We start from the raw sequence: 15,042 nt of genomic DNA, 5'->3' as shown, positions 1-15,042 counted from the left end.
GCTGCCGTCCGCTTCGGAGCGGCACTCCTAGGCCTTTATATGCCCATTGTGAAACCACACGGATTTATTCCTACGCTCCTAATCAAACCACTTCGTTGAGTTTGTGAGTCTAACTAAGCGTCGTGTATTGACCTCAGCAATATCAGCCAGATTTACGAGAATTAGCATGTGGTAATATTTTTGGCCAGAAGTGCAATATGTGCAGTAGTGACGGGGATTCTTTAAAGGCTCTTGCTTTTGTCGTGCACCCATTTTAAGGTTTTCATACATTTTAAGTTTCGTTGTGTTATTTGGTTTGAGTTTAAGGTGCTTAGAAAAGAGATAAAAACAAGTAAGGAAGGTTAAGTTCGGGTGTAACCGAACATAACATACTCAGTTGAGAGCGATGGTGACAACATAAGGGAAAATAACCATGTAGAAAAATGAACCGAGGGAAACCCTGGAATGTGTTTGTATGACATTTGTATCAAATGAAAGGCATTAAAGAGTATTTTATGAAGGAGTGGGCCATAGTTCTATAGGTGGATGCCATTTAGGGATATCGCCATAAAGGTGGATCCGGGTTGACTCTAGAATTTGTTTGTACAATATGGGTATCAAATGAAAGGTGTTAAAGATTATTTTATGAGGTAGTGGGCCATAGTTCTATAGGTGGACGCCATTTAGGGATATAGCCATAAAGATGGATCAGGGTTGACTCTAGAATGCGTTTGTGCGATATGGGTATCAAATGAAAGGTGTTAATGAGTATTTTAAAAGCGAGTAATACTTAGTTCCATAGGTGGACGCCGTTTCGAGATATCGCCATAAAGGTGGACCAGGGGTGACCCTAGAATTTGTTTGTACAATATGGGCATCAAACGAAAGGTGTTAATGAGTATTTTAAAAGGGAATGGGCCTTAGTTTTATAGGTGGGCGCCGTTTCGAAATATCGCCATAAAGGTGGACCAGGGGTGACTCTAGAATGTGTTTGTACGATATGGGTATCAAATTAAAGGTATTAATGAGAGTTTTAAAAGGGAGTGGTGGTAGTTGTATATGTGAAGGCGTTTTCCAGATATCGACCAAAATGTGGACCAGGGTGACCCAGAACATCATCTGTTGGATACCGCTAATTTATTTATATATGTAATACCTGCCAAGATTTTAAGGGTTTTTTATTTCGCCCTGCAGAAATTTTTCATTTTCTTCTACTTAATATGGTAGGTGTCACGACCATTTTATAAAGTTTTTTCTAAAGTTATATTTCGCTTCAATAAAACAGTCCAATTACCTTACCATGTTTCATCCCTTTTTCGTATTTGGTATAGAATTATGGAATTTTTTTCATTTTTCGTAATTTTCGATATCGAAAAAGTGGGCGTGGTCATAGGCGGATTTCGTTCATTCTTCATACCAAGATAAAGTGAGTTCAAGTAAGCACGTGAACTAAGTTCATTAAAGATATGTCGCTTTTTGCTCAAGTTATCGTGTTAACGGCCATGCGGAAGGACAGACGGACGACTGTGTATAAAAACTGGGCGTGGCATCAACCGATTAATGTCATAAAATCTATGCCCCTACCAAATTTCAAAAGGATTGGTTAATTTTTGTTCGCCTTATGGCGTTAAAAGTATCCTAGACAAATTAAATGAAAAAGGGCGGAGCCACGCCCATTTTGAAATTTTCTTTTATTTTTGTATTTTGTTGCACCATATCATTACTGTAGTTGAATGTTGACATAATTTACTTATATACTGTAAAGATATTAAATTTTTTGTTAAAATTTTACTTTATAAAAAAATTTTTTTAAAAGTGGGCGTGGTCCTTCTCAGATCTTGCTAATTTTTATTAGGCGTACATATAGTAATAGGAGTAACGTCCCTGCCAAATTTCATCATGATATCTTCAACGACTGACAAATTACAGCTTGCAAAAGTTTTAAGTTACCTTCTTTTAAAAGTGGGCGGTGCCACGCCCATTGTCCAAAATTTTACTAATTTTCTATTCTGCGTCATAGTTTCAACTCATCTACCAAGTTTCGTTGCTGTATCTGTCTTTGGTAATGAATTATCGCACTTTTTCTGTTTTTCGAAATTTTCGATATCGAAAAAGTGGGCGTGGTTATAGTCCGATATCGTTCGTTTTAAATAGCGATCTGAGATGAGTGCTCAGGAACGTACATACCAAATTTCATCAAGATACCTCAAAATTTACTCAAGTTATCGTGTTAACGGACGGACGGACGGACATGGCTCAATCAAATTTTTTTTCGATCCTGATTATTTTGATATATGGAAGTCTATATCTATCTCGATTCCTTTATATATGTACAACCAACCGTTATCCAATCAAACTTAATATACTCTGTGAGCTCTGCTCAACTGAGTATAAAAAAACGGGTTGAAGTCCTTAATAAATTTTTTCCTAAGGATTGCGAAAATTAATAGCACGGGAAACCCTTTCCGGCTTTTAAGCTTAGAGAAAATTTTTCATAAAAATTAGCACTTTTTTTCTATAATTCAATATTTTTATTGTCAAAATACTGGTTCGGTGTGGATTTCTTTAAAATAAGATAAAGTTATTTAAATGGAAGGTAGAGATTTTTATTCGTTATTCTGGTTTTATCAAAGCGCGAAATTGGACGAAAAGCTAGGCCGATCACGATTCCCTAGATATAAGAGAAATATATTCAACTAAGCGTCAAACCTAATCTTCGGAAGTTTTTTGTTTTTGTGTTGATCTTAAATGGCTGTATATCGCAATGTTCGTTTTTGCGAAATGTTTATAAGGTAGCCAATTAGAGAGTCGTTCTGAGGCCAGTTTCTGTTTTCGCAGTTCCAACTTAGTTGTGGACGGTTTTTTTTGGTAACAAGTTGGTTCTAGTTAGGGACCATGTAATAATTTTACCTCAAATGACGGTGAACCAATCAAACTAATTTCATGTTTATACTATCGACCAATTCCGCGGGAGTTATTAAGTCAGTTTTAAATGTATGCATAATAGGTTTGATGACGATGTTCCTATCAACGCGTTCAATGGCGTTTCGTGGTCGCCCACATATATTTCATCCAATATCTCCTTAGGGATAATTCATTGTAATGTTCAGCTCCATATTTTGCGTGATTTGTCCTTTGAATGCAATTACGTAAATTTTTTCTTCAAGGATAAAACTGTTAATATTATGAAATATTGTTGCTTTCACGAAAACTGCTAGGGAATTTCTAACTTTATTACCTTAACAATCTAATTAGTTTAATTAGTTTAGGCATGTTAAAGAACTAAAAAGTTTCTTTACGCAGCTGTAATGACGGTAAAAATGCCGTAACCTGGGAAACATTTTCGTCGGGCTTGTTTTTTGTTTGACCCTAACTGCAGAACTGATAGGCATTACAGTTTTCTGAAAAATAACAGAATTAAATTCATTTTGAACATAACATCTTATATTCAGGAAATTTTTTATTAAAATAAATTTTTTTTTTTGGAAATAGCAAATGAAAGAACAACTTAGTAATTTCCTAAACAGAGGAGTTTGTATTTAGCATGTTGTGGCCAAGCCCTGTGTTCACCAATCAATTGAATTTATGATCTAGCGAGTTATATTTACATCGATTTGTCTAAGACGTCATTTGAATTACGCTTTAAAAGGGTTCGCGTTTCATTGTTCATTCCCATAGCTTAAGGATAAAAAGCATCGGCTTTAGGAAGCAATACAAACTAATTAAGATTTTTGATCAATTGAAGTGAAACTATACACTTTTTCGTCCAAATTGCTGTAGCGGTTGCATTTGCTTTGAAGAAAATATATCTTGCAGACGTAGCAGAAGACGTTTTTTAAATGCTTCAGATAACAGTCAAATGTTTTTAATTTTCATAGCAATCCTAAAAATATTAAACCATTATATAAAATCGTTCTTCTTCAGAAAAAATTGTTCCTAAATTTTTAAATGCAATTTTTGTTTTGATGTGCATATGTGCGGATGTCGATGTGCGCACACGAATACACATACGTAGATCAAATATGCATTGGAAAAAAGTAGTGTGACAAAGTTGGTAAATAAAAAATAAGACAAAAAAAGAAAAAGTAAAAAAAAAAAAACTGACAAGGTGAAAGTAATTGGAATAAAAGTTCTTTGCTATGTATTTAGAAAATTGCATTTTTATATAAGTATATATGTGTGTGTATTAAGTCATGATATTATGTCAATATGTATACATGTGTGTCAGAGAATTATATAATAGCGTGGTTATATCAATGTTAGTAGGCAAGGTGTTTGTAACCGCACTGACATGTGTACATATGTATGTGTGTTAAATAGATACATCCATGTATATATGTGCTTAAACGTATTGCTGTAAATGTAATTTTGTGTCTGCACTTTGGTAACTCATACGCGCTGTCAACCCATGAAATGCAAGCCAAATTTATAAGCATTAACGAAATGAGATTTTCGCCATTCAATTTCAAAAGAAATAATCCGAAAATAGCAAATTATTGATTTGTATGCACATAAAAGCATTTACGGAAAAGGACGAAGTAGAAAGAATTTTTAGATTAAGATTTTGCCAGAGAAATTTCACAGAAAATGATAGGCATTTTCAGTAAAAGTATATATGCTTTAATAATAATTTTAAATAAATTAAAAATAAGTTCGACGCTAATAGTAAGTGAAGCTTGGCCTTAATCTCCGCGGAATTTTATTGCGCATTTATTTAAACGTTTTTTTTAATGTGTCTTAAGCAAGTTCCTCAAGTATCTGATTACCTAATGGCAGAAAATGTTCAGACATATTTCGAGTTGCGTAGGAATAATACCCTTTTGACCCAAATATTTCAAGGCCTTGAAAACAGATAGATCAATTAAGTTGGCTTTCTCGCAGCTTTATGTTGTGCAATACTGCTGAGCCGATAAATGGTGGCAGCATAGGGAGAAGTTTCTTGCAATACACCACAGTCCGCGCGTCAGCTAGGAAATTATTTAATTTTCTTTTTGCACTGCCATCAAGTCCTGAAATTCGTTCCTTATAATGACCTTAGCTCCTCAGGAAAGTACTTAGAAAAACAATCGCAAAGATCGTAGGTTTTCATAAACAAAAATATTATAATTTGCAGCTTCCTATAATCTTTTTATCTCACTCATTAATCTCATAATTTTACAAGGTTTTCAAATGTTAAATTGCAGTTTATTATTTGTTGCAAAACTATATGACGATGCAAATAATTGTAATGGTCTTTCCATAATTGCAAAAACATAAAAGCCAACACAACTTTAACTGCTGCCTTCCTGCGTGCGCACAAAACTTCTTCACCCCAAAGGCTTTCATATAAATTTCATAAAATATTATGGCATGCAAAGCTATGTATGATTACACATATGCTGTTATTCTTGTGGAAGGGCATACATATATATGCATACATTTGTGTTTATGTTCATTTATCTAGATGCTCTTGTTGCATTGCGATTTTGGGCCACAGTTTATTGCGCTATTGCTTCGTAGTTTCAATTGTTCTTTCAAAACTTTTACTTGATATCCTTATGTTGATATTTTGTTTTGACCTCACGTGCGCTGGGAACAGTGAACAGTTCATTTAACAACTTGACTTTTAACCTATGAAATTTAAGATGTTTGTTATTATATATTGTCATTTTTGTCGTTGTACTTTTTAGTTATAAATCGATCAATGATTAATATTGACTAAAATTTAGATTAAACTGATCGCTGAAATGAGGACTCTTTAAAAAAGGATAGGTCTTACAATCGGTGTGATTACAAAATCTGATAAATATTAAATAAAGGAAAGATCCAAAGAGCTTCTCCATCTACTTGTTTTATGCCGACTAGGGGCGGCATCTGCAAAGTATATTAATTTTCACTGAGAGCTTTTCATGGCAGAAATACACAAGTACTTGCCAAATACTGCAGAGAGGCGACCCCGCTTAGAAAAATTTGTTCTAATTAAAAAAAACTTGTTTCTTAAATTTTGATGTTGCTTTGCCTGGGGCGTGAGCCCAGGATCATCGGTGTGGTAGGTGGAGCACGCTACCATCACACCACGGCGGTCTCTGCTCCACAGTGATTTTATACGGCTGAGTTTGTTTTAATTTTTATTGAAAATTGTGGGTCAACTTTAAGAGTTTTTCGTCAACGTATCGGAATGACCTCAGAGGCACATCGGAACCATTTTATAATTGCTATACGAGCACTTCTATGTAATTTTAGGGAGCATTTGAGACAACTTCAAAATATTCTGAAAATAATGCTGAAACTTCCTGAAATGACACCAAAAATAACCCTGAAATGGTTCTATAACGGTCCTAAGATGGTCACGAGATAGTCCCGTAATGATTGAAAGTTTGAAGTGATTTTAAAAAGTCCCAAATCGCTGCAGAAATTATCTCGAACAAATTCACGAGATGAGCCAGAAGTTTCTCGAAATGATATACATGAAAAATAGTCCTGAGTTGATCAGGAAACTACTAAAAATTGGGAAATGGCCATGAAGGAATCATACAGCAGTCCTAAAATTGTTTCGAAATATTCTAATTTTAAAACAAAGCCGAAATAATCGTAAATGTGATCCAAATTTGTCGCGAAATATTCTGGAAAGATTTCAAACATAGTCCAGAAGTGATCTTGAAATAGTTTTGAAATTACTCTCAAATATTTTTCAAGTATTTCTGAAGCTAACCCGGAATGTTCTCGAAACAGTAAAGAAGAAGTCTTAAAACGATCTAACGAACAAAGGTGACACCTCGCCCCATGAGTTCTCTGATCGTGAAACTCACAGCATGAACTGGATCATCCAAGTTTTTTAAAAAATCTTTTCGAACTCTAAAGGAGATCCGCCGTGTGGTGCATGTATCTAGGTATTCTAGAAACTCGTAATAAAATTGTTGAACTTTCGGAGATGTCTGGACTTCGGTCTCTCCCCCATATGTGGTGTTCTGAAAAGTAAAGTCTTATTGACTACTTCCAAAAATCTGAGACATATGACTTTCCGCCTATTAGTTACAGCTGCTATGAGAAACTTAGTTTCGTATCAAAATCAAGGAATAACCTAAAATAGGTGAAAAAAAATGTCAATGGTTAAAATTGAGTAACCTAAACAATATTCAATTTAATTTTAGGTACTAATAAAAGGAGAAAACGTTATAGCCTAATATAATGTTATAAACGCCCCATACAATAAAACTAAAATGTAAATTATTATACATTCGAGCTTAAATTTATCATAAGAAAATATTTGCATTTTTTTAAAGCAACTGACTTACGGTCGTCGTTTACTCAAACCGAAAATGCAAATATTTACGTCTTACAAAGTCTCAAAAAGGATAAGATTGCAAACTTTTCAAATACTCAAAGCCGAAAAACTGAAACCCGATAAGAAATTGAAACAAAAAAAATCGTCCTACTTCGATATTTATTTATTTATTCGAAATTAATTTGTTGTTTTTTACTTCCAAGAAGGAAGCTCAAGTGTAAACAAATCAACGACTTTTTCTTTATTTTTATGGGAAACTGGTGCTGAAAGAGACAGTTAGATAGCGTATGTACCGTTGAAACCAAGGCGAATTTATATAAGGTGTTGGCAAAGCGAATTCAACCAATTCGCCGTGCAGAAGAATGTCAAGGTGAAAGATAATTTTCATTGATTTCGATTAACTCACATATTGTTGTATGGAAAAGAATCAAGAAGAACAATCAGCTGGAAACATCTGGCACTGAATTTGCCTTGGCTGAAACTGTAAAGCTGTTAAACAGTCATTTTCTGGTCGTGGTAGTTCCTTTCAGTATCCATTTTATACGTTTTGAATTCCTCAACATAATCAACGAAGGTATTAGTTCAACAAACTGGCCAGAAGGTTATTTAAGAATAATTTGTTTTTAAGTGCGACGTGAAGGTTTTCACGCAATAGAGATGTATTTAATATTATTATACTAGAAGCAATACGAATTGTGCTCTATGACTTAAATGCTAAAGATATTACTTTGAGTTGCTTTGGATAGATCCATCGGTCAGAATAAACAGCGCTAATCTGACCTGAGAGCTAATAAGCACGACAATGGAGACTGTGGAGTTTACAACTCTCTGGCTTTTCGGTGTAGCCAGTAAGCTCGTTCAAGTTAAAAAGGCAAACGATGAAGACTTGTTACTAGTATATGGTATCAGATTTGTGTTCTGACGTAATCAGCGGAATTGTGCATAAATTACAGGGCAACGAAGAGGTTAGAACTTAACGTGAGACATTCAAGAACAGAACTCTTTATTTTATTAGGAAAGTTTAGTTTTAATAAACCTTTTATAATGGTCAAGAGCTAAGTCCTTCAAATAGGGCTGATTCGCTAAAAGTTCTCCTCATACTTGTGCAGAGTTGGAAGCTAAATGTGGAGCATGATAGAGATCTACTATCCGCTACGAGCATGTTTTTAGACCAAAGCTTGTATCATGGGTTTGCTAAGAAATTATTCCACGTATCATTATATTGATATTATTTTTATTAAGGGAAAGTTTAACGATCTGTCTGTGGTTCAAGTATAAGTTAGGTAAAGTCCCGCCCTCAAAACTTTTGAATGTGATTTGTAATAAATTTCCTGCCTACACTGATGAGAGTGGAATATAATACACCCTTTGCAATTGCAGTCATCGGATACTGTTAAAACGGTGGCGTTACTATTGTGTTATGGTCCAGATTAGTGGCAAAAAGAGAAGAGAGTTTCTTGGAAACCAGTTTTTCTTGCCATCACTAGGTAGCTTCTCAAATACTTAAACTCAACGGTATGAATATACTGTGACGGGTTTACCATCGGAATTTTGAACAATTTTAGCCTCTTATCATTGGTTTATATTAGTCAAGTTAAGAGCTGTGATGTAGAAACGGTATATTCCAGTCAGAGAGATATCGCAACACCATCGGACCTAATAACCTTGCTGAATAGATTGGAAATACAAGCTGCTTAGGTAAAGTTATATCTTAAGTTTTGCATAGTTGCTTAATTTATTGTGATATCCCCATAAAATTTAGAGAGTATTTTATTAACTATTTTTTAACTTCAATAAAATTGGAATATTTAAGCACATATCCCCTATAATTTTATTGTTTATATAGCAGAATTTTAGACGTAAGCAGTTTGTAGTTCAATTACATTAACTAAAGGTAAAGAACATTCTACATAGCTAAAAGGGCTATCGAAAAATTTTTGTTTTTAATCAAAGATATTTAAAAATTCGCATTTATTTATAGTTAATTTTACAGGACTGCGGCCGCTGTGGTGTGATGGTAGCGTGCTCCGCCTACCAAACCGAAGATTCTGGGTTCAAACCCCGGACTAAGCGCCATAAAAATTCTTGAAACACGTTTTTTAATTATAATAAAGTCCATCGGCAGTGATTTGGCAAGCATTTCGGGAGTTCAATGAGTATTATTTTATTTTAAATATATTGAAAACTGCATTCATGAAAACAAAACTTAAAAAAATATATATATATAAAATTGTATCGAAACGACTCACAAATGTTTACTTGGCAATTGTTAACTGTCACTTAAGAAGTTCTCAATCGATTTTAAGTTTTTCACCAGTTTTGGTTATACAATTATATTGATTCCTTAAAATGTTGTACACACTTTTTAGAATATGTTTGGATTTGTGAGTATTCACTCAACAAACCAAATTTGTTTTAAGTGGTTTGTCTGGTTGTTACACGCGAATATCATAATATATCCTAAAAGGTTAAAGACTAATGGCTTTTCTATACAAAACTGGTAAAAAAGTTAAAATCGGTTAAAAACTACATATGTTACAGTCATATAAGATAACAATTGCAAATTAAACATTTCTGAGTCGTTTCGATATAATTATATATATATATATATTTTTCCAATTTGGTTTTCATAAAAATGTGAATAACTCAGTCAATTTTAATTATATATAAAAAGATGAATACTCATCAAACTCACAATTAAATTTAAATTCTGATGTAAGTCAGCGTTGCTGTAGTCTGCATATAAATTAATCCATACATATAGCACCAAACTTGACAGAACAGTACTCCTCTTTAATTTTCAACAATTGCACAACCTCAAGTGGCCATGAAAAGAAATAAATTAAATAAGTAAAGTTGCGCACTTATGTAAAGCACATATGTTTGCAAACACACATAAAATATCAGTAATATTACAAAAAATTTAGTTCAGCAACTTTTACTTACTTAAATAAAAAACCCACAATTAGAGTTGATTTACTTTGCATGCAAATTTTATTTCGTTTTCATAATCAAAATATTTATTTCGGTGTTTTTTTTCTGACCGCTTAAACAACTCACGTACTTTTATATAGCGGGTCAAGGGTAAATATAAAAACGAGTGTACTCTAGAGTACAATCTGAATCGTGTATAAGGATGATGCTGCATATGAATTTTCGTTTATTTATGTGCGCTCGAGTGCTCATTTAAATTAACGTGTTCATGCAAATTTTATAATATTATATTAGTTTGGCAAATTTTTGAATATTTAACTATTAAAGTTATTATGGCTGGCATTTTTTTTGTGTGTTTGCATTTGTACTGTGGTAGTACTTTCAATGTTTTGCCAAAACTGTTTATTAAATATTTTTGCTTTTATAGTATTGCCAAACATTTGCTTTTTTGAACAGTTAATGCATATTTAATGATGATAGAGAGATTTCCATATAGAGCAATTTTTCAAATATTTTGTTACATTAGGTAGGTTAGAATTGGATAGAATTATTGAAAGCACAGCGCAGGCATTTAATCACCCTGAAGGGAATTCAGTAACTTGTAGTGTTGCGTGGAATTCACCTCACTTCGAATGCGCTTAACGTTAAAAATATACATGCAAACAAACGTTCATATTTAACTGACCCAGATAACCACCATGAGTTCATTGGCATTTGCCAAACCGCCCAATATATTGATTCTTCATACCAACCAGCTTACGCGATACGGGCAATCCCCGGTTAACTCATATAAGTAGACAACATTTGGTTAATTCGTTGTAGTTCTATAGATATAATAAAAAGAGCAACAATAGCAAGTTTCTCCGAAAACCGCCTTACAAACATGCATAATTTCAACACATAACTACATACGAAGTATGTGATGTGTAGAAGATAATATATGTAACTATTTCAACCATCGTAGGGGTGCGGTTTTGACTCCCACCTCCGGGAGAAAAGATTTTGAAGAGATTTACAAGGTATAATCGAAGGAGCTGTCGCCTTGTCCGTCCTGATGTCACGTTGTTTAAATTTTTCCTAAATTACTAAATAAATTATAAAATTAAAAATTGCTTGAAATAAATGTTTCCATACATTTAAAGCGATACGGAAAATCCGGGGTTAACTCATATAAGTAGACAAAATTTAGTTAATTCGTTGTAGTTCTATAGATAGAACAAAAACAGCAACAATAGCAAGTTTCTCTGAAAACCGCCTTACAAACATGCATAACTTCAACACATTACTACATACGAAGTATGTGATGTGTAGAATATAATATATGTGAAAGAAGACAATTGGGAAAAACTTTAAAACAACTAAGGCATGACGTAGCTGAATGCGTTTGTAACCATTTCAACTATCGTAGGAGTGCGGGTTCGACTCCCACCCCAGGAGAAAAGGCTTTGAAGAGATTTACGAGGTATAATCGAAACAGCTGTCCCCTTGTCCGTCCTGTGTCCCGTTGTTTAAATTTTTCCCAAATTATTAAATTAAGCCAATTATGTTTTACTAAAATTTAAAGAAAAATGTGAAATAAGTAAAGGAAATATTAAAATGTCTTATTGAAAAAACTTTTAATGTTAAAGTCTAAAGGAATTTTTATTTTAGAAAAAAAGAATATGCCATGAAATATGTGAAAACAAAGGATTTCAAGTAACCAGATTGTTGAGGAAGTTATTGACTTAGGACAATATTCGATCAGGCATACAAAAAATGCCAGCAAACCAGGACTTGAAATTCATAACGAATAACACAGTTGTCCTGAGGGACAAATTGGTGAAAAATTATATAATTTTACAAGAGAAAGCAAATTTAATTGTAATAAAATGGTACCCACGTTCTCTATGATCTAATAATTGCATAATCCCAAGAGGTTGTGCGTGGGACAATCCCTGTAAAAACTAAAAATAATTTTTCATTAATATCATGACGATTCTGGTGGTCGCCGCAGAAATCGCGTGACATATAAGATCAAAAAAATACTGCTGAAAAATATGAAAAGAAAATTCAAGGATAGAAAAATGTTTGCATCCACTGTACCTTCCTTCCGCTCACTAGCCCTTCCATCAATTACACCCCCTAAATTCAATGTATAATTAATTAAAAATTTCTCGCTTTATATGTTCTTAGCTTAATAGAACTTAATAAACAATGAAAAAGTTTGTAGTCAAATATTTCATGTCTATGCAATTAGTTACAGATTTAACTAAATAAATAAAAAAAAAAAACACCTTTTATTTAATAGGAATAATATGCGGATTTAGTTTAAGGAAATAAAATAAATACAAATATTTTTTGTTGTGGTCATAATTTTAAATTATAGGAAACAAAATTTTTCTTTAGCCCCTAGTAGAATAGAAAATACTAATAGGAACAATATTTTTACTCCAACTTCCAGTAGATTAGAAAATCGTAATAGGAAAATACCAATGTAAACAAAAAAATCTGCTATTAACTCACATAGTTTAACAAAAATTTCAACAAAAACATTCCACTTCACTCACCAAACAAAAATCAGCACCATAGATACATAAGTAAAGTAAATGTAAACAAAAAAAAAAAAAACAATTAAAAATTCATATTGGTATCGAATTACCATTAATTTACAAGCGTTAATTTGTAAACACAAGCCGATTTTTGGGTGAGTCGATGCACTTAAACGCGGCTGTGCAAAACGACTTTCAATATGTAACATTAGTTATCATTATAAATATACAAAAAAAGAATAACAAAAGTCAAAATGTTATGAAAAAAGAGAAAGGTAGCATAACGGGCACTGTATGTAAAGCAAATTCAAACGAATAAAAGCAACAAGAAAACACATAAACAAAAAATTCACTACTTATAATATCAAGTTACCACTATGACACAAAGTACAACTGAATGCAAAAGTTGGAAATTTGGTAACACGCAAGTAAGTTGACTGGGTCATTTAACGTAAAATGAAACAACACGGCACACTTATAACAGTGAAATCAGAGTGACCGTCTATAATTAACCACAAAATTATATACGCTCACTCTTGAAAGGCCGATGGTGTAGTGTTGCGTGGAACTCACCTCACTTCGAATGCGCTTAACGTTAAAAATATACATACAAAAAATCGTTCATATTTAACTGACCCAGATAACCACCATGAGTTCAGTAGCATTTACCATTCGTCATACCAACCAGCTTACGCGCGGATCATATTGACAATATGTAGGTCAATACAATAATTTGCTGACAAACCATTATTCATTATTAATTCATGCACTTTTAGTATGTAAACATTCATGTAAGTATTTATGTGTAGGTTAAGAACTTTTGTATAAATAGGAATGGATTTCGGTAACAAACAAAAATCGCAATTTAACGCTACACATCGGCGTTTCAACCAATCCTTTGTATTCACATATTTAAAACTATTGACAACAATTTCTGTCTCGAAACTTGCCTTTGTCCACTAAATACTACTTTGTTAGTAACTCGATTTTCTTCATTTATAATATAGACAGTTATAACATAGGCAGAAATACCCCACCAACAAAAAAAAAATGCTAACAGCATTAAGGATATCGACTAAGAGTATGCTTCTTTTTCTCACACTTTCCCGTCGGTTCCGAACTACCGAAAATGGGGATATTATGATACTGGAAGCAACATGTAGAATTTTGGTCCGGTTCGGAGAAACCGAAATAGTACCAAGAAAAGAACTAGATCTCATCTGTAAACTTTACGCTTTTTTACTTCAGCTGGTACAACTTCCACCGCCTAGGACATCGTCATATTAAATTCTTCATTTGAGTGCATCGAAAAGAGATATAGGCGAAATAAAAGTGGTTCCGAATGGACCAGAAGTGTACCAGCTTTGAATTAGTAATTTTCCTAACATGGAAAGTTGTCTGTTAGTGTAATGTTAAAGGACGCTTTATTTCTAAATTTCGCTGAACGGTTTGATTTGAAGGTATCCCAAGCCATTTTACCTCGATATATTTCTTTACCCGATATTATTAGCCTTTACTTTTATATGGAAAATGCCCTGACAGTTTATCCTTAAGCATGTGATTTATCATTAATACTTTGCTGTCAGGCATTTTCCACTAACTATTATTGAGCCGTTATCTGCGTATGTTGTTAATTTAACCAGTCGTTCGTCCGCAGCAGATATGATAGTATTCTGACTTGCTGAATGCTCCCATTTACTGGCTTTGCGGCATAATCTCGTAATCATTACGAAATAATCTTTCTGAAACTTAGCATGCCATATACTAAGACACATTTCGAGAAACTGTTGAGCTCCATGACAGTAGCAATACTTCAAAGGCGCAGTACTTGTATCACAAGGCTTTCTATAAGATTATTGCTACCCTATTCCGTGCAGCTTCTACCGCTTTCATTACTCAAGAAGCAGAACTTCTTTAATGTTCTTCATTATAATTAGATTTATAAGCTGCTCAAGGGTTTTGAATAGGAAAATTACAATGTTAGTGTGTCTGTAGTTTTTGAGATAGGAGGCGACACATTTCGTCTTGCAAGACCTCGGCTTATATGTCAATCCTAAGTACCCATCAAAGGCTATCTTGATACATTCTTTAGTGCTTCCACTCAAGAGTAATGCTCCAGCTGGATTCACCGACTTAAGCTGAAATTGTTTGTTATCTCCCACTCTATCTTGGCACTGTTGCAGTTGTTGTTGTTTTTTATGTCGATGAGGAATTCAAATCGCTCAAAGCGCTGGCAACCCCTTGAAAGGTTTACGCTACGCAACTCCCTGAATCCCGCATCTTGGCAATCGCCCTAGAATTGGAAAGTTAGTACCTTATATCCAGTCCAACGTATCT

At 33.6% G+C, this 15,042-nt stretch overlaps 1 protein-coding gene across 3 annotated transcripts in view; it reads right to left on the bottom strand.

The window, feature by feature from the left end:
- Window positions 1–15,042, bottom strand: part of Ccn — a 422,762-nt gene that overhangs the window by 156,168 nt on the left and 251,552 nt on the right. The window lies entirely within an intron of this gene.

Source organism: Eurosta solidaginis, chromosome 5 (genome assembly GCF_040869045.1).
Source record: "Eurosta solidaginis isolate ZX-2024a chromosome 5, ASM4086904v1, whole genome shotgun sequence".
NCBI classification, from domain to species: Eukaryota; Metazoa; Arthropoda; class Insecta; order Diptera; family Tephritidae; genus Eurosta; species Eurosta solidaginis.
This window is presented reverse-complemented; position numbering and strand designations above follow the sequence as displayed.